Source organism: Phyllobates terribilis, unplaced genomic scaffold (assembly GCF_046119375.1).
Source record: "Phyllobates terribilis strain yellow unplaced genomic scaffold, ASM4611937v1 Scaffold_7__3_contigs__length_470593459, whole genome shotgun sequence".
In the NCBI taxonomy this organism is placed as follows: domain Eukaryota; kingdom Metazoa; phylum Chordata; class Amphibia; order Anura; family Dendrobatidae; genus Phyllobates; species Phyllobates terribilis.
Window position 1 is genome coordinate 2,794,492 of NW_027362767.1, and position 21,834 is coordinate 2,816,325.

Consider the following 21,834-nt stretch of genomic DNA (forward strand, 5'->3'; position numbering starts at 1 on the left):
CATGCAGAACCTGCTCCAGAGCCAGCTCTGGCACCTGCTCCATTTTAACATGCACAACCAGCTCTGGCACCTGCTCCATACTCACATGCAGAACCAGCTCTGGCACCTACTCCACACCCATGTGCAGAACCTGCTCCAGAACCAGCTCTGGCACCTGCTCCATACTAACATGCAGAACCAGCTCTGGCACCTACTCCATACCCATGTTCAGAACCTGCTCCAGAGCCAGCTCTGGCACCTGCTCCATACCCACGTGCAGAACCTGCTCCAGAGCCAGCTCTGGCACCTGCTCCATTTTAACATGCAGAACCAGCTCTGGCACCTGCTCCATACTAACATGCAGAACCAGCTCTGGCACCTACTCCACACCCACGTGCAGAACCTGCTCCAGAACCAGCTCTGGCACCTACTCCATACCCACGTGCAGAACCTGCTCCAGAGCCAGCTCTGGTACCTGCTCCATACCCACGTGCAGAACCTGCTCCAGAGCCAGCTCTGGCACCTGCTCCATTTTAACATGCAGAACCAGCTCTGGCACCTGCTCCATACTAACATGCAGAACCAGCTCTGGCACCTACTCCACACCCATGTGCAGAACCTGCTCCAGAACCAGCTCTGGCACCTGCTCCACACCCATGTGCAGAACCTGCTCCACAACCAGCTCTGGCACCTGCTCCATACTCACATGCAGAACCAGCTCTGGCACCTACTCCACACCCATGTGCAGAACCTGCTCCAGAACCAGCTCTGGCACCTACTCCACACCCATGTGCAGAACCTGCTCCAGAGCCAGCTCTGGTACCTGCTCCATACCCACGTGCAGAACCTGCTTTAGAGCCAGCTCTGGCACCTGTTCCATTTTAACATGCAGAACCAGCTCTGGCACCTGCTCCATACTAACATGCAGAACCAGCTCTGGCACCTACTCCACACCCATGTGCAGAACCTGCTACAGAACCAGCTCTGGCACCTGCTCCACACCCATGTGCAGAACCTGCTCCACAACCAGCTCTGGCACCTGCTCCATACTCACATGCAGAACCAGCTCTGGCACCTACTCCACACCCATGTGCAGAACCTGCTCCAGAACCAGCTCTGGCACCTACTCCACACCCATGTGCAGAACCTGCTCCAGAGCCAGCTCTGGTACCTGCTCCATACCCACGTGCAGAACCTGCTTTAGAGCCAGCTCTGGCACCTGTTCCATTTTAATATGCAGAACCAGCTCTGGCACCTGCTCCATACTAACATGCAGAACCAGCTCTGGCACCTACTCCACACCCATGTGCAGAACCTGCTCCAGAACCAGCTCTGGCACCTACTCCACACCCACGTGCAGAACCGGCTCCAGAGCCAGCTCTGGCACCTGCTCCATACTAACATGCAGAACCAGCTCTGGCACCTGCTCCACACCCACGTGCAGAACCTGCTCCAGAGCCAGCTCTGGCACCTGCTCCATACTAACATGCAGAACCAGCTCTGGCACCCACTCCATACCCATGTGCAGAACCTGCTCCAGAACCAGCTCTGGCACCTTCTTCAGAACCATGATGTGAGTGATTCTTTGATTGCAGATGTGAATATATTTGTGCTGTGTAAAGCTTCAGAAAAACATAAATCAGTTTATTAATATTTCTGCAGCTCTGTCCCCGGTGGTCACTCAGCTTTCCCATTCCGGAATAGCAAATACCATGCACCATATTTATATTTAGTATTGCAAGTTTGGCTCCACTTTCATTATGGACTGAGATAACTTTGGTGAATGATTTACTGTTATATGTGACGATCATGCCAGGATATGCTCCAAATATAACCTGCAATGTGAAGACCCTCAGACTTCTCCCCCAGCAAACCACAGAAATGTGCAGGCTGAATCACACAGCACAAAGTGTGGAGCAAGCCCCCCGAGCAGGGAAGATGGGAACAATGAGGAATACAATGTAACAAAGCATGTAAAGATGTGACGACTGACGATACATAGAAAGTGTCTCCTGGCTGGGAAGTGTCTGGCATTACTGGCGACTGCTCATGCTACTGTACGCCATGGTCAGGGCACTACATATACCACACAGGATGGCACTAGCTGCTGTCCGCTCCCTGTGTGCCCTCCATATACAGGTGCTTCTCACAAAATTATAATATCATCAAAAAGTTAATTTATTTCAGTTCTTCAATACAAAAAGTGAAAATCATATATTATATAGAATCATTACACACAGAGGGATCTATTATATAGAGTCATTACACACAGAGGGATCTATTATATAGAGTCATTACACACAGAGGGATCTATTATATAGAGTCATTACACAGAAGGATCTATTATACAGAGTCATCAAACAGAGGGATCTATTATATAGAGTCATTACACGCAGAGGGATCTATTATATAGACTCATTACACGCAGAGGGATCTATTATATAGAGTCAATACACGCAGAGGGATCTATTATATAGAGTCATTACACACAGAGGGATCTATTATATAGAGTCATTACACGCAGAGGGATCTATTATATAGTCATTACACGCAGAGGGATCTATTATATAGAGTCATTACACGCAGAGGGATCTATTATATAGAGTCATTACACGCAGAGGGATCTATTATATAGAGTCATTACACACAGAGAGATCTATTATATAGAGTCATTACACGCAGAGGGATCTATTATATAGAGTCATTACACACAGAGGGATCTATTATATAGAGTCATTACACACAGAGGGATCTATTATATAGAGTCATTAAACGCAGAGGGATCTATTATATAGAGTCGTTACACGCAGAGGGATCTATTATATAGAGTCATTACACACAGAGTGATCTATTATATAGTGCCATTACACACAGAGGGATCTATTATATAGAGTCATTAAACGCAGAGGGATCTATTATATAGAGTCGTTACACGCAGAGGGATCTATTATATAGAGTCATTACACACAGAGTGATCTATTATATAGTGTCATTACACACAGAGGGATCTATTATATAGAGTCATTACACACAGAGGGATCTATTATATAGAGTCATTACACACAGAGGGATCTATTTTATAGAGTCATTACACACAGAGGGATCTATTATATAGAGTCGTTACACACAGAGGGATCTATTATATAGAGTCATTACACACAGAGTGATCTATTATATAGTGTCATTACACACAGAGGGATCTATTATATAGAGTCATTACACACAGAGGGATCTATTATATAGAGTCATTACACACAGAGGGATCTATAATATAGAGTCATTACACACAGAGGGATCTATTATATAGAGCCATTACACACAGAGGGATCTATTATATAGAGCCATTACACACAGAGGGATCTATTATATAGAGTCATTACACACAGAGTGATCTATTATATAGAGTCATTACACACAGAGGGATCTATTATATAGAGTCATTACACACAAAGGGATCTATTATATAGAGTCATTACACACAGAGCGATCTATTATATAGAGTCATCACACAGAAGGATCTATTATATAGAGTCATCAAACATAGGGATTTATTATATAGAGTCATTACACGCAGAGGGATCTATTATATAGAGTCATTATACGCAGAGGGATCTATTATATAGACTCATTACACACAGAGGGATCTATTATATAGAGTCATTACACGCAGAGGGATCTATTATATAGAGTCATTACACACAGAGGGATCTATTATATAGAGTCATTACACGCAGAGGGATCTATTATATAGTCATTACACGCAGAGGGATCTATTATATAGAGTCATTACACGCAGAGGGATCTATTATATGGAGTCATTACATGCAGAGGGATCTATTATATAGAGTCATTACACACAGAGAGATCTATTATATAGAGTCATTACACACAGAGGGATCTATTATATAGAGTCATTACACACCGAGGGATCTATTATATAGAGTCATTACACACAGAGGGATCTATTATATAGAGTCATTACACACAGAGGGATCTATTATATAGAGTCATTAAACGCAGAGGGATCTATTATATAGAGTCGTTACACGCAGAGGGATCTATTATATAGAGTCATTACACACAGAGTGATCTATTATATAGTGTCATTACACACGGAGGGATCTATTATATAGAGTCATTACACACAGAGGGATCTATTATATAGAGTCATTACACACAGAGGGATCTATTTTATAGAGTCATTACACACAGAGGGATCTATTATATAGAGTCGTTACACACAGAGGGATCTATTATATAGAGTCATTACACACAGAGTGATCTATTATATAGTGTCATTACACACAGAGGGATCTATTATATAGAGTCATTACACACAGAGGGATCTATTATATAGAGTCATTACACACAGAGGGATCTATAATATAGAGTCATTACACACAGAGGGATCTATTATATAGAGCCATTACACACAGAGGGATCTATTATATAGAGCCATTACACACAGAGGGATCTATTATATAGAGTCATTACACACAGAGTGATCTATTATATAGAGTCATTACACACAGAGGGATCTATTATATAGTCATTACACACAGAGGGATCTATTATATAGAGTCATTACACACAGAGTGATCTATTATATAGAGTCATTACACACAGAGGGATCTATTATATAGAGTCATTACACACAGAGGGATCTATTCTATAGAGTCACTACACACAGAGGGATCTATTATCGAGAGTCATTATACACAGAGGGATCTATTATAGAGTCATTTCACACAGCGGGATCTATTATATAGAGTCATTACACGCAGAGGGATCTATTATATAGAGTCATTACACGCAGAGGGATCTATTATATATAGTCATTACACGCAGAGGGATCTATTATATAGTCATTACACGCAGAGGGATCTATTATATAGAATCATTACACGCAGAGGGATCTATTATATAGAGTCATTACACGCAGAGGGATCTATTATATAGAGTCATTACACACAGAGTGATCTATTATATAGAGTCATTACACGCAGAGGGATCTATTATATAGAGTCATTACACGCAGATCGATCTATTATATAGTCATTACACGCAGAGGGATCTATTATATAGTGTTATTACACGCAGAGCGATCTATTATATAGAGTCATTACACGCAGAGGGATCTAATATATAGAGTCATTACACGCAGAGCGATCTATTATATAGAGTCATTACACGCAGAGCGATCTATTATATAGAGTCATTACACGCAGACGGATCTATTATATAGAGTCATTAGACGCAGAGGTATCTATTATATAGAGTCATTACAAACAGAGGGATCTATTATATAGAGTCATTACACGCAGAGTGATCTATTATATAGAGTCAATACACGCAGAGGGATCTATTATATAGAGTCATTACACGCAGAGGGATCTATTATATAAAGTCATTACACACAGAGGGATCTATTATATAGAGTCATTACACACAGAGGGATGTATTATATAGAGTCATTACACACAGAGGGATCTATTTTATAGAGTCATTACACACAGAGGGATCTATTATATAGAGTCGTTACACACAGAGGGATCTATTATATAGAGTCATTACACACAGAGTGATCTATTATATAGTGTCATTACACACAGAGGGATCTATTATATAGAGTCATTACACACAGAGGGATCTATTATATAGAGTCATTACACAAAGAGGGATCTATAATATAGAGTCATTACACACAGAGGGATCTATTATATAGAGCCATTACACACAGAGGAATCTATTATATAGAGCCATTACACACAGAGGGATCTATTATATAGAGTCATTACACACAGAGTGATCTATTATTGTCACGGGTGTGTTGCCACGAAGATCGTCACGAGTACACAGCCTGACTTCTCGCAGCTGACTTGTTGGTGCTTTGTGTCTCTCGGCAGTGAGGGAGTTAATTCTCTCTCTCTCTGGGCTAGATGAGGTCCAGCCTCGCCCAGCTGCAATCAGTACTTCTGTAGTGAGACTCCTTCATATACCTGCTGGTCTGTTTGGGAGGTGTCGGTGAAAGCATTTCATTCAGACTGACAGAGCGGATCGTGGTGTTTGGAGTTGCTGAGATAAGTGTATTTGGAAGTGTTTTTTCCCTTTCCTCGCTTTATCATTTATCTCCTTTCCCGTTGGTTTTCCCTCTGTTGTAGTTGAGAAGTTGTTTGTATGCAAGGTGGTTTTGGTTTTTCCCTTGTACTGTCTCGTTCGTCTAAATACTGTGTTTGGGCATATTATTTCTTGTTCCCTTTGGTTGTGATCGGGGTCCTTCTCAGGACTAGATTACTGAGGTGCAGGGATCTTCAGGAGGTAGGGGTTACGCTGGCGGCCTGGACCTCTGTACCTTTAACAGTACCTCCAGGTTGAGGGATTAGTCAGGGCCCCAGCTTAGGGTCAGCTTAGGCCCCCTACCTCCAGTATACAGAGACAGCGTGACATTTTCACCGACCCACTTAGTTTTTCTCCAGCTACTATGGATCCAGTAGCCGGTCTAGCTCGGCAATTGCAGAGTTTGTCCATGGAGCTGGCGGACGTTAGGTCCAAGGTTTGGCATCCTCAGGAGCAAGCCGGACCAGAACCTAAAGTAGCTCTCCCTGATAGGTTCACTGGGGGGCGGGACAAGTTTTTTGTTTTCCGGGAGGCATGTAAATTGTACTTTCGGCTGCGGCCTCGGTCATCGGGGAGTGAAGACCAAAGGGTGGGAATTGTCATCTCGCTCCTACAAGGGGACCCACAATCTTGGGCGTTCTCTCTTCCCCCGGGTTCCCCGGCTCTCCAGTCAGTGGATAGGTTTTTCGCTGCCCTGGGACTCGTATATGATGACCCAGATCGGATCTCCCTTGCTGAGTCTAAGTTACGTAGGATCCAGCAGGGAGATCGTCCGGCGGAGGAATTCTGTTCGGAGTTCCGTAGGTGGGCCACGGACACCCAGTGGAATGACCCGGCTCTTAGGAGCCAGTTTTGTCATGGTTTATCCGACAAATTACAGGATGTGTTGGCACAGTATGACTCTCCCGTGTCTCTGGAAGCCGCTATGGCCCTCGCTATTCGCGTGGACAGACGGCTTCGGGAGAGGTGCGGGATAACTCTACCCCCTGTGATGACTCCACCTCCTACAAGGTCCCCTCATATGGTGGTTCCCCTGGTCAGTCCAGAGGAGCCTATGCAATTAGGAGGGACATCATTTCGGGGGAGGGGACCGGTGGTGCGCCATAAGGCAGGAAGGTGTTTCTTCTGCGGGAGAAAGGGACATTTTATTGGGGGGTGTCCATCCCGTCCCTTGCAGAGTGAAGAGTCGTCGGAAAACTGTTGATCCCAGGTTGTGTGGTGGACGGCAATCTGGGAGTAGGTATTTCGTCCCTAGGTTCGTCTCAGTTTCTCGTACCGGCGGAGGTGGTGGTGGGTACGAGAACTGAGAGGATATCTGTTCTTCTGGATAGTGGGGCCGGGGCTAATCTGGTTGATGCTCGGTTTGCCCGGGTTCAAGGTATGCGGTTGAGTGAGTTGGCTAAACCCATCCCCATATTCTCGATCGATGCCAGGCCTCTCGGGCAGGGAAGTTTTTTGCAAGTTGTGCATGACGTAAAACTTCAAGTGGGGGCAATACATAAAGAATTGTTGTCTTGCTACGTGTTGGAGGGTCTTCCCACTCCTATTGTGTTGGGCCTTCCTTGGTTAGCTAAGCATAACCCGGTTATTAATTGGCAAACCAGGGAGATAAGCCAATGGAGTAAATTCTGTAATAAAAACTGCATGAACACGGTCATTGGTGCGGTTACTCCTTGGGTCTTACCTCCATTTCTGGCGGACTTTGAGGATGTATTCTCGGAGAAAGGGTGTCAGGAACTACCTCCTCATCGCGTGTATGACTGTTCTGTAAAACTGCTCCCTGAGGCCAAGTTACCTAAAGCTAGGTTGTATAACCTTTCTGGTCCTGAGAGGCAGGCCATGAAGGATTATATCTCAGAAAGTCTGGCTAAGGGGCATATTAGACCTTCATCTTCACCGGTGGCTGCGGGGTTCTTCTTTGTAAAGAAGAAAGATGGAGGCCTACGCCCTTGCCTGGATTTCCGTGAACTTAATCGGATTACGGTCCGAGATCCGTATCCGCTCCCACTTATTCCCGATCTCTTTAATCAGATCGTGGGCGCCAAATGGTTCTCTAAGTTGGATCTCAGGGGGGCGTACAATCTGATTAGGATGAAGGAGGGGGATGAGTGGAAGACGGCGTTTAACACTCCGGAGGGGCATTATGAGAACCTTGTCATGCCATTCGGTCTGACTAATGCCCCGGCGGTGTTCCAACACTTTGTTAATGACATTTTTCGCCGCTTGGTGGGACAGTTTGTTGTCATATATCTGGATGATATCCTAATTTACTCGCCGGATCTGGTGTCTCATCAGGAGCACGTTAGGCAGGTGTTACAGATCTTGCGGGATAATAAACTGTATGCCAAGTCGGAAAAGTGTGTGTTCGCCGTACAGGAACTCCAGTTTTTAGGCTTCCTGGTTTCAGCGTCCGGTTTTCGTATGGACCCTGGGAAAGTGCGGGCAGTTCTTGAGTGGGATCGGCCAGAGAATCTTAAGGCACTACAACGTTTCCTGGGGTTTGCTAATTATTACCGGAAGTTCATTCGTAATTTCTCGTCCATGGTTAAGCCTCTCACTGACATGACTAAAAAGGGGACGGATTTTTCTAGGTGGTCTGACAAGGCTTGTCAAGCATTCTCCTCTTTGAAAAAATGTTTTGCCTCGGCGCCCATACTCATTCAACCTGATGCGTCTCAGCCATTCATTGTAGAGGTAGACGCTTCCGAGGTAGGGGTGGGAGCAGTATTGTCACAGGGTTCGTCCCCTGGTAAGTGGCATCCGTGCGCCTTTTTCTCTAAAAAATTGTCGTCCGCTGAGAGGAATTACGATGTCGGCAATAGGTAACTCTTGGCCATTAAGTTAGCTTTTGAGGAGTGGCGCCATTTTCTGGAGGGGGCTGTTCATCCGGTCACCGTCATCACCGATCACAAGAACCTGCTATATCTGGAGTCCGCGAAACGTCTGAATCCCAGACAAGCTAGGTGGTCATTGTTTTTTACCAGGTTTAATTTTGTCGTTACATATCGTCCTGGGTCAAAAAATGTAAAGGCGGATGCCTTATCTCGTAGTTTCCCGGGGGCCGGGAATACGGACGACCCGATTCCTATCCTTCAGGAGGGGGTGGTTGTTTCGGCAGTATGCTCTGAGCTGGAGGAGGAGGTATTGGAGGCTCAGGGGGACGCCCCTGTTGGACCTCCAGGGAGATTGTTTGTTCCAGATCAGTTGCGACAAAAGGTGATCGAGGCACACCATAACTCAGTTTTTGCAGGACACCCGGGGAGTAAAGCTACTGTGGATCTCCTCTCGCGTCGGTTTTGGTGGCCTAATTTACATAAGGAGGTGGTAACTTTTGTCGCGTCCTGTGGGGTTTGTGCGCGCTCTAAGACCTCACATACCCGTCCGTCTGGGGCCCTCTTACCTTTGAAGATCCCGGAGCGTCCTTGGACTCATCTGTCTATGGACTTTATTACGGACCTCCCTCCGTCTTCGGGTAAAACGGTCATACTCGTTGTAGTGGACAGGTTCAGCAAGATGGCACATTTTATCGCTCTTCCGGCTCTCCCTAATGCTAAAACTCTTGCGCAGGTGTTCATTGGGGAGATTGTGAGGCTTCACGGGGTACCCTCCGAGGTGGTGTCTGATCGGGGGTCTCAGTTTGTGTCTAAGTTCTGGAAGGCGTTTTGTGCACGGCGGGGGATGCATTTGTCATTCTCGTCGGCTTTTCATCCTCAGACCAATGGTCAGACGGAACGTATGAACCAGAGCTTGGAGACATATCTCTGGTGTTTTGTGTCAGAAAACCAGGAGGACTGGGCTTCTTTCTTACCTCTGGCAGAGTTTGCTCTTAATAATAGGCGGAGCGAGTCCACTGGTAAGTCCCCGTTTTTTGGGGCATATGGTTTTCACCCCCAGTTTTGTACTTTCAGTGGGGGGGGGCTCTTCGGGGGTTCCTGAGGAGGAACGATTTTCCTCATCACTCGCTTCAGTATGGAGAGGGGTGCTGAAGAATCTGAATACTATGGGGAACCGATACAAACGTATGGCTGATAGGAGGAGAGTGTCTGGTCCGGACCTAAGTGTGAACGATCGGGTATGGTTGTCTACCAGGAATATAAAACTTAAGGTTCCCTCCTGGAAACTGGGTCCCAGGTTCATCGGGCCGTACAGAATCAGTTCTATTATTAATCCGGTGGCATTCCGTCTTGACCTTCCCCCTACGTTTAAAATTCACAACGTGTTTCACAGATCATTGCTTAAGAGGTATGTGGCGCCGGTGGTACCGTCACTTTTACCTCCCCCTCCAGTGGTTGTCAATGGTAACTTGGAGTTCCAGGTATCGAGGGTCATTGATTCACGCTTTAATCGCCGGTCCCTTCAGTACCTGGTTCATTGGAAGGGGTATGGTCCTGAGGAGAGGATGTGGGTTCCTGCGTCGGATATTAACGCAGACCGATTAGTTCGGGCCTTCCACACGACTCACCCGGATAAACCTGGCCCTGAGGGTCCGGAGGCCCCTCGTAGAAGGGGGGGTACTGTCACGGGTGTGTTGCCACGAAGATCGTCACGAGTACACAGCCTGACTTCTCGCAGCTGACTTGTTGGTGCTTTGTGTCTCTCGGCAGTGAGGGAGTTAATTCTCTCTCTCTCTGGGCTAGATGAGGTCCAGCCTCGCCCAGCTGCAATCAATACTTCTGTAGTGAGACTCCTTCATATACCTGCTGGTCTGTTTGGGAGGTGTCGGTGAAAGCATTTCATTCAGACTGACAGAGCGGATCGTGGTGTTTGGAGTTGCTGAGATAAGTGTATTTGGAAGTGTTTTTTCCCTTTCCTCGCTTTATCATTTATCTCCTTTCCCGTTGGTTTTCCCTCTGTTGTAGTTGAGAAGTTGTTTGTATGCAAGGTGGTTTTGGTTTTTCCCTTGTACTGTCTCGTTCGTCTAAATACTGTGTTTGGGCATATTATTTCTTGTTCCCTTTGGTTGTGATCGGGGTCCTTCTCAGGACTAGATTACTGAGGTGCAGGGATCTTCAGGAGGTAGGGGTTACGCTGGCGGCCTGGACCTCTGTACCTTTAACAGTACCTCCAGGTTGAGGGATTAGTCAGGGCCCCAGCTTAGGGTCAGCTTAGGCCCCCTACCTCCAGTATACAGAGACAGCGTGACAATTATATAGAGTCATTACACACAGAGGGATCTATTATATAGTCATTACACACAGAGGGATCTATTATATAGAGTCATTACACACAGAGTGATCTATTATATAGAGTCATTACACACAGAGGGATCTATTCTATAGAGTCACTACACACAGAGGGATCTATTATCGAGAGTCATTATACACAGAGGGATCTATTATAGAGTCATTTCACACAGCGGGATCTATTATATAGAGTCATTACACGCAGACGGATCTATTATATAGAGTCATTACACGCAGATGGATCTATTATATATAGTCATTACACGCAGAGGGATCTATTATATAGTCATTACACGCAGAGGGATCTATTATATAGAATCATTACACGCAGAGGGATCTATTATATAGAGTCATTACACGCAGAGGGATCTATTATATAGAGTCATTACACAGAGAGTGATCTATTATATAGCGTCATTACACGCAGAGGGATCTATTATATAGAGTCATTACACGCAGAGCGATCTATTATATAGAGTCATTACACGCAGAGGGATCTATTATATAGTGTCATTACACGCAGAGCGATCTATTATAGAGTCATTACACGCAGAGGGATCTATTATATAGAGTCATTACACGCAGAGCGATCTATTATATAGAGTCATTACACGCAGAGCGATCTATTATATAGAGTCATTACACGCAGACGGATCTATTATATAGAGTCATTACACGCAGAGGTATCTATTATATAGAGTCATTACAAACAGAGGGATCTATTATATAGAGTCATTACACGCAGAGTGATCTATTATATAGAGTCAATTCACGCAGAGGGATCTATTATATAGAGTCATTACACGCAGAGGGATCTATTATATAACATCATTACACGCAGAGGGATCTATTATATAGAGTCAATACACGCAGAGGGATCTATTATATAGAGTCATTACACGCAGAGGGATCTATTATATAGAGTCATTACACACAGAGGGATCTATTATATAGAGACATTACACACAGAGGGATCTATTATAGAGTCATTACACACAGAGGGATCTATTATAGAGTCATTACACACAGAGGGATCTATTATATAGAGTCATTACACACAGAGGGATCTATTATATAGAGTCATTACACGCAGAGGGATCTATTATATAGAGTCATTACACGCAGAGGGATCTATTATATAGAGTCATTACACGCAGAGGGATCTATTATATAGAGTCATTACACACAGAGGGATCTATTATATAGAGTCATTACACGCAGAGGGATCTATTATATAGAGTCAATACACGCAGAGCGATCTATTATATAGAGTCATTACACGCAGAGCGATCTATTATATAGAGTCATTACACGCAGAGGGATCTATTACATAGTGTCATTACACGCAGAGCGATCTATTATATAGAGTCATTACACGCAGAGGGATCTATTATATAGAGTCATTACACGCAGAGCGATCTATTATATAGAGTCATTACACGCAGAGCGATCTATTATATTGAGTCATTACACGCAGAGGGATCTATTATATGGAGTCATTACACACAGAGGGATCTATTATATAGAGTCATTACACACAGAGGGATCTATTATATAGAGTCATTACACGCAGAGGGATCTATTATATAGAGTCATTACACACAGAGGGATCTATTATATAGAGTCATTACACACAGAGGGATCTATTATATAGAGTCATTACACACAGAGGGATCTATTATATAGAGTCATTACACACAGAGGGATCTATTATATAGAGTCATTACACACAGAGGGATCTATTATATAGAGTCATTACACACAGGGATCTATTATATAGAGTCATTACACGCAGAGGGATCTATTATATAGAGTCATTACACGCAGAGGGATCTATTATATAGAGTCATTACACGCAGAGGGATCTATTATATAGAGTCATTACACGCAGAGGGATCTATTATATAGAGTCATTAAACGCAGAGGGATCTATTATATCGAGTCATTACACGCAGAGGGATCTATTATATAGAGTCATTACACACAGAGCGATCTATTATATAGAGTCATTACACACAGAGGGATCTATTATATAGAGTCATTACACACAGAGGGATCTATTATATAGAGTCATTACACACAGAGGGATCTATTATATAGAGACATTACACACAGAGGGATCTATTATAGAGTCATTACACACAGAGGGATCTATTATAGAGTCATTACACACAGAGGGATCTATTATATAGAGTCATTACACGCAGAGGGATCTATTATATAGAGTCATTACACGCAGAGGGATCTATTATATAGAGTCATTACACGCAGAGGGATCTATTATATAGAGTCATTACACACAGAGTGATCTATTATATAGAGTCATTACACGCAGAGGGATCTATTATATAGAGTCATTACACACAGAGCGATCTATTATATAGAGTCATTACACGCAGAGCGATCTATTATATAGAGTCATTACACACAGAGGGATCTATTATATAGAGTCATTACACACAGAGGGATCTATTATGTAGAGTCATTACACGCAGAGGGATCTATTATATAGAGTCATTACACACAGAGGGATCTATTATATAGAGTCATTACACACAAAGGGATCTATTATATAGAGTCATTACACACAGAGGGATCTATTATATAGAGTCATTACACACAGAGGGATCTATTATGTAGAGTCATTACACGCAGAGGGATCTATTATATAGAGTCATTACACACAGAGGGATCTATTATATAGAGTCATTACACACAAAGGGATCTATTATATAGAGTCATTACACACAGAGGATCTATTATATAGAGTCATTACACACAGGGATCTATTATATAGAGTCATTACACGCAGAGGGATCTATTATATAGAGTCATTACACGCAGAGGGATCTATTATATAGAGTCATTACACGCAGAGGGATCTATTATATAGAGTCATTACACGCAGAGGGATCTATTATATAGAGTCATTAAACGCAGAGGGATCTATTATATCGAGTCATTACACGCAGAGGGATCTATTATATAGAGTCATTACACACAGAGCGATCTATTATATAGAGTCATTACACACAGAGGGATCTATTATATAGAGTCATTACACACAGAGGGATCTATTATATAGAGTCATTACACACAGAGGGATCTATTATATAGAGACATTACACACAGAGGGATCTATTATAGAGTCATTACACACAGAGGGATCTATTATAGAGTCATTACACACAGAGGGATCTATTATATAGAGTCATTACACGCAGAGGGATCTATTATATAGAGTCATTACACGCAGAGGGATCTATTATATAGAGTCATTACACGCAGAGGGATCTATTATATAGAGTCATTACACACAGAGTGATCTATTATATAGAGTCATTACACGCAGAGGGATCTATTATATAGAGTCATTACACACAGAGCGATCTATTATATAGAGTCATTACACGCAGAGCGATCTATTATATAGAGTCATTACACGCAGAGGGATCTATTATATAGTGTCATTACACGCAGAGCGATCTATTATATAGAATCATTACACGCAGAGGGATCTATTATATGGAGTCATTACACACAGAGGGATCTATTATATAGAGTCATTACACACAGAGGGATCTATTATGTAGAGTCATTACACGCAGAGGGATCTATTATATAGAGTCATTACACACAGAGGGATCTATTATATAGAGTCATTACACACAAAGGGATCTATTATATAGAGTCATTACACACAGAGGGATCTATTATATAGAGTCATTACACACAGAGGGATCTATTATATAGAGTCATTACACACAGAGGGATCTATTATATCGAGTCATTACACGCAGAGGGATCTATTATATAGAGTCATTACACACAGAGCGATCTATTATATAGAGTCATTACACACAGAGGGATCTATTATATAGAGTCATTACACACAAAGGGATCTTATATAGAGTCATTACACACAGAGCGATCTATTATATAGAGTCATCACACAGAAGGATCTATTATATAGAGTCATCAAACAGAGGGATCTATTATATAGAGTCATTACACGCAGAGGGATCTATTATATAGAGTCATTATACGCAGAGGGATCTATTATATAGACTCATTACACGCAGAGGGATCTATTATATAGAGTCATTACACGCAGAGGGATCTATTATATAGAGTCATTACACACAGAGGGATCTATTATATAGAGTCATTACACGCAGAGGGATCTATTATATAGTCATTACACGCAGAGGGATCTATTATATAGAGTCATTACACGCAGTGGGATCTATTATATAGAGTCATTACACGCAGAGGGATCTATTATATAGAGTCATTACACGCAGAGTGATCTATTATATAGAGTCATTACACACAGAGGGATCTATTATATAGAGTCATTACACACAGAGGGATCTATTATATAGAGTCATTACACACAGAGGGATCTATTATATAGAGTCATTACACACAGAGGGATCTATTATATAGAGTCATTACACGCAGCGGGATCTATTATATAGAGTCATTACACGCAGAGGGATCTATTATATAGAGTCATTACACGCAGAGGGATCTATTATATAGAGTCATTACACACAGAGGGATCTATTATATAGAGTCATTACACGCAGAGGGATCTATTATATAGAGTCAATACACGCAGAGCGATCTATTATTTAGAGTCATTACACACAGAGGGATCTATTATATAGAGTCATTACACGCAGAGGGATCTATTATATAGAGTCAATACACGCAGAGCGATCAATTATATAGAGTCATTACACGCAGAGTGATCTATTATATAGAGTCATTACACACAGAGGGATCTATTATATAGAGTCATTACACACAGAGGGATCTATTATATAGAGTCATTACACACAGAGGGATCTATTATATAGAGTCATTACACACAGAGGGATCTATTATATAGAGTCATTACACGCAGAGGGATCTATTATATAGAGTCATTACACGCAGAGGGATCTATTATATAGAGTCATTACACGCAGAGGGATCTATTATATAGTCATTACACGCAGAGGGATCTATTATATAGAGTCATTACACGCAGTGGGATCTATTATATAGAGTCATTACACGCAGAGGGATCTATTATATAGAGTCATTACACGCAGAGTGATCTATTATATAGAGTCATTACACACAGAGGGATCTATTATATAGAGTCATTACACACAGAGGGATCTATTATATAGAGTCATTACACACAGAGGGATCTATTATATAGAGTCATTACACACAGAGGGATCTATTATATAGAGTCATTACACGCAGAGGGATCTATTATATAGAGTCATTACACGCAGAGGGATCTATTATATAGAGTCATTACACACAGAGGGATCTATTATATAGAGTCATTACACGCAGAGGGATCTATTATATAGAGTCAATACACGCAGAGCGATCTATTATATAGAGTCATTACACACAGAGGGATCTATTATATAGAGTCATTACACGCAGAGGGATCTATTATATAGAGTCAATACACGCAGAGCGATCTATTATATAGAGTCATTACACGCAGAGTGATCTATTATATAGAGTCATTACACACAGAGGGATCTATTATATAGAGTCATTACACACAGAGGGATCTATTATATAGAGTCATTACACACAGAGGGATCTATTATATAGAGTCATTACACACAGAGGGATCTATTATATAGAGTCATTACACGCAGAGGGATCTATTATATAGAGTCATTACACGCAGAGGGATCTATTATATAGAGTCATTACACGCAGAGGGATCTATTATATAGTCATTACACGCAGAGGGATCTATTATATAGAGTCATTACACGCAGTGGGATCTATTATATAGAGTCATTACACGCAGAGGGATCTATTATATAGAGTCATTACACGCAGAGTGATCTATTATATAGAGTCACTACACACAGAGGGATCTATTTTATAGAGTCATTACACACAGAGGGATCTATTATATAGAGTCATTACACACAGAGGGATCTATTATATAGAGTCATTACACACAGAGGGATGTATTATATAGAGTCATTACACGCAGAGGGATCTATTATATAGAGTCATTACACGCAGAGGGATCTATTATATAAAGTCATTACACACAGAGCGATCTATTATATAGAGTCATTACACACAGAGGGATCTATTATATGGAGTCATTACACACAGAGGGATCTATTATATAGAGTCATTACACACAGAGGGATCTATTATATAGAGTCATTACACGCAGAGGGATCTATTATATAGAGTCATTACACGCAGAGCGATCTATTATATTGAGTCATTACACGCAGAGGGATCTATTATATGGAGTCATTACACACAGAGGGATCTATTATATAGAGTCATTACACACAGAGGGATCTATTATATAGAGTCATTACACGCAGAGGGATCTATTATATAGAGTCATTACACACAGAGGGATCTATTATATAGAGTCATTACACACAGAGGGATCTATTATATAGAGTCATTACACACAGAGGGATCTATTATATAGAGTCATTACACACAGAGGGATCTATTATATAGAGTCATTACACACAGAGGGATTTATTATATAGAGTCATTACACACAGGGATCTATTATATAGAGTCATTACACGCAGAGGGATCTATTATATAGAGTCATTACACGCAGAGGGATCTATTATATAGAGTCATTACACGCAGAGGGATCTATTATATAGAGTCATTACACGCAGAGGGATCTATTATATAGAGTCATTAAACGCAGAGGGATCTATTATATCGAGTCATTACACACAGAGCGATCTATTATATAGAGTCATTACACACAGAGGGATCTATTATATAGAGTCATTACACACAGAGGGATCTATTATATAGAGTCATTACACACAGAGGGATCTATTATATAGAGACATTACACACAGAGGGATCTATTATAGAGTCATTACACACAGAGGGATCTATTATAGAGTCATTACACACAGAGGGATCTATTATAGAGTCATTACACACAGAGGGATCTATTATATAGAGTCATTACATGCAGAGGGATCTATTATATAGAGTCATTACACGCAGAGGGATCTATTATATAGAGTCATTACACGCAGAGGGATCTATTATATAGAGTCATTACACACAGAGTGATCTATTATATAGAGTCATTACACGCAGAGGGATCTATTATATAGAGTCATTACACACAGAGCGATCTATTATATAGAGTCATTACACGCAGAGCGATCTATTATATAGAATCATTACACGCAGAGGGATCTATTATATGGAGTCATTACACACAGAGGGATCTATTATATAGAGTCATTACACACAGAGGGATCTATTATGTAGAGTCATTACACGCAGAGGGATCTATTATATAGAGTCATTACACACAGAGGGATCTATTATATAGAGTCATTACACACAGAGGAATCTATTATATAGAGTCATTACACACAGAGGGATCTATTATATAGAGTCATTACACACAGAGGGATCTATTATATAGAGTCATTACACACAGAGGGATCTATTATATAGAGTCATTACACACAGGGATCTATTATATAGAGTCATTACACGCAGAGGGATCTATTATATAGAGTCATTACACGCAGAGGGATCTATTATATAGAGTCATTACACACAGAGGGATCTATTATATAGAGTCATTACACGCAGAGGGATCTATTATATAGAGTCATTAAACTCAGAGGGATCTATTATATCGAGTCATTACACGCAGAGGGATCTATTATATAGAGTCATTACACACAGAGCGATCTATTATATAGAGTCATAACACACAGAGGGATCTATTATATAGAGTCATTACACACAGAGGGATCTATTATATAGAGTCATTACACACAGGGATCTATTATATAGAGTCATTACACGCAGAGGGATCTATTATATAGAGTCATTACACGCAGAGGGATCTATTATATAGAGTCATTACACGCAGAGGGATCTATTATATAGAGTCATTACACGCAGAGGGATCTATTATATAGAGTCATTAAACGCAGAGGGATCTATTATATCGAGTCATTACACGCAGAGGGATCTATTATATAGAGTCATTACACACAGAGCGATCTATTATATAGAGTCATTACACACAGAGGGATCTATTATATAGAGTCATTACACACAGAGGGATCTATTATATAGAGTCATTACACACAGAGGGATCTATTATATAGAGACATTACACACAGAGGGATCTATTATAGAGTCATTACACACAGAGGGATCTATTATAGAGTCATTACACACAGAGGGATCTATTATATAGAGTCATTACACGCAGAGGGATCTATTATATAGAGTCATTACACGCAGAGGGATCTATTATATAGAGTCATTACACGCAGAGGGATCTATTATATAGAGTCATTACACACAGAGTGATCTATTATATAGAGTCATTACACGCAGAGGGATCTATTATATAGAATCATTACACACAGAGCGATCTATTATATAGAGTCATTACACGCAGAGCGATCTATTATATAGAGTCATTACACGCAGAGGGATCTATTATATAGTGTCATTACACGCAGAGCGATCTATTATATAGAATCATTACACGCAGAGGGATCTATTATATGGAGTCATTACACACAGAGGGATCTATTATATAGAGTCATTACACACAGAGGGATCTATTATGTAGAGTCATTACACGCAGAGGGATCTATTATATAGAGTCATTACACACAGAGGGATCTATTATATAGAGTCATTACACACAGAGGGATCTATTATATAGAGTCATTACACACAGAGGGATCTATTATATAGAGTCATTACACACAGAGGGATCTATTATATAGAGTCATTACACACAGAGGCATCTATTATATCGAGTCATTACACGCAGAGGGATCTATTATATAGAGTCATTACACACAGAGCGATCTATTATATAGAGTCATTACACACAGAGGGATCTATTATATAGAGTCATTACACACAAAGGGATCTTATATAGAGTCATTACACACAGAGCGATCTATTATATAGAGTCATCACACAGAAGGATCTATTATATAGAGTCATCAAACAGAGGGATCTATTATATAGAGTCATTACACGCAGAGGGATCTATTATATAGAGTCATTATACGCAGAGGGATCTATTATATAGACTCATTACACGCAGAGGGATCTATTATATAGAGTCATTACACGCAGAGGGATCTATTATATAGAGTCATTACACACATAGGGATCTATTATATAGAGTCATTACACGCAGAGGGATCTATTATATAGTCATTACACGCAGAGGGATCTATTATATAGAGTCATTACACGCAGTGGGATCTATTATATAGAGTCATTACACGCAGAGGGATCTATTATATAGAGTCATTACACGCAGAGTGATCTATTATATAGAGTCATTACACACAGAGGGATCTATTATATAGAGTCATTACACACAGAGGGATCTATTATATAGAGTCATTACACACAGAGGGATCTATTATATAGAGTCATTACACACAGAGGGATCTATTATATAGAGTCATTACACGCAGAGGGATCTATTATATAGAGTCATTACACGCAGAGGGATCTATTATATAGAGTCATTACACGCAGAGGGATCTATTATATAGAGTCATTACACACAGAGGGATCTATTATATAGAGTCATTACACGCAGAGGGATCTATTATATAGAGTCAATACACGCAGAGCGATCTATTATTTAGAGTCATTACACACAGAGGGATCTATTATATAGAGTCATTACACGCAGAGGGATCTATTATATAGAGTCAATACACGCAGAGCGATCAATTATATAGAGTCATTACACGCAGAGTGATCTATTATATAGAGTCATTACACACAGAGGGATCTATTATATAGAGTCATTACACACAGAGGGATCTATTATATAGAGTCATTACACACAGAGGGATCTATTATATAGAGTCATTACACACAGAGGGATCTATTATATAGAGTCATTACACGCAGAGGGATCTATTATATAGAGTCATTACACGCAGAGGGATCTATTATATAGAGTCATTACACGCAGAGGGATCTATTATATAGTCATTACACGCAGAGGGATCTATTATATAGAGTCATTACACGCAGTGGGATCTATTATATAGAGTCATTACACGCAGTGGGATCTATTATATAGAGTCATTACACGCAGAGTGATCTATTATATAGAGTCATTACACACAGAGGGATCTATTATATAGAGTCATTACACACAGAGGGATCTATTATATAGAGTCATTACACACACAGGGATCTATTATATAGAGTCATTACACACAGAGGGATCTATTATATAGAGTCATTACACACAGAGGGATCTATTATATAGAGTCATTACACGCAGAGGGATCTATTATATAGAGTCATTACACGCAGAGGGATCTATTATATAGAGTCATTACACACAGAGGGATCTATTATATAGAGTCAATACACGCAGAGCGATCTATTATATAGAGTCATTACACACAGAGGGATCTATTATATAGAGTCATTACACGCAGAGGGATCTATTATATAGAGTCAATACACGCAGAGCGATCTA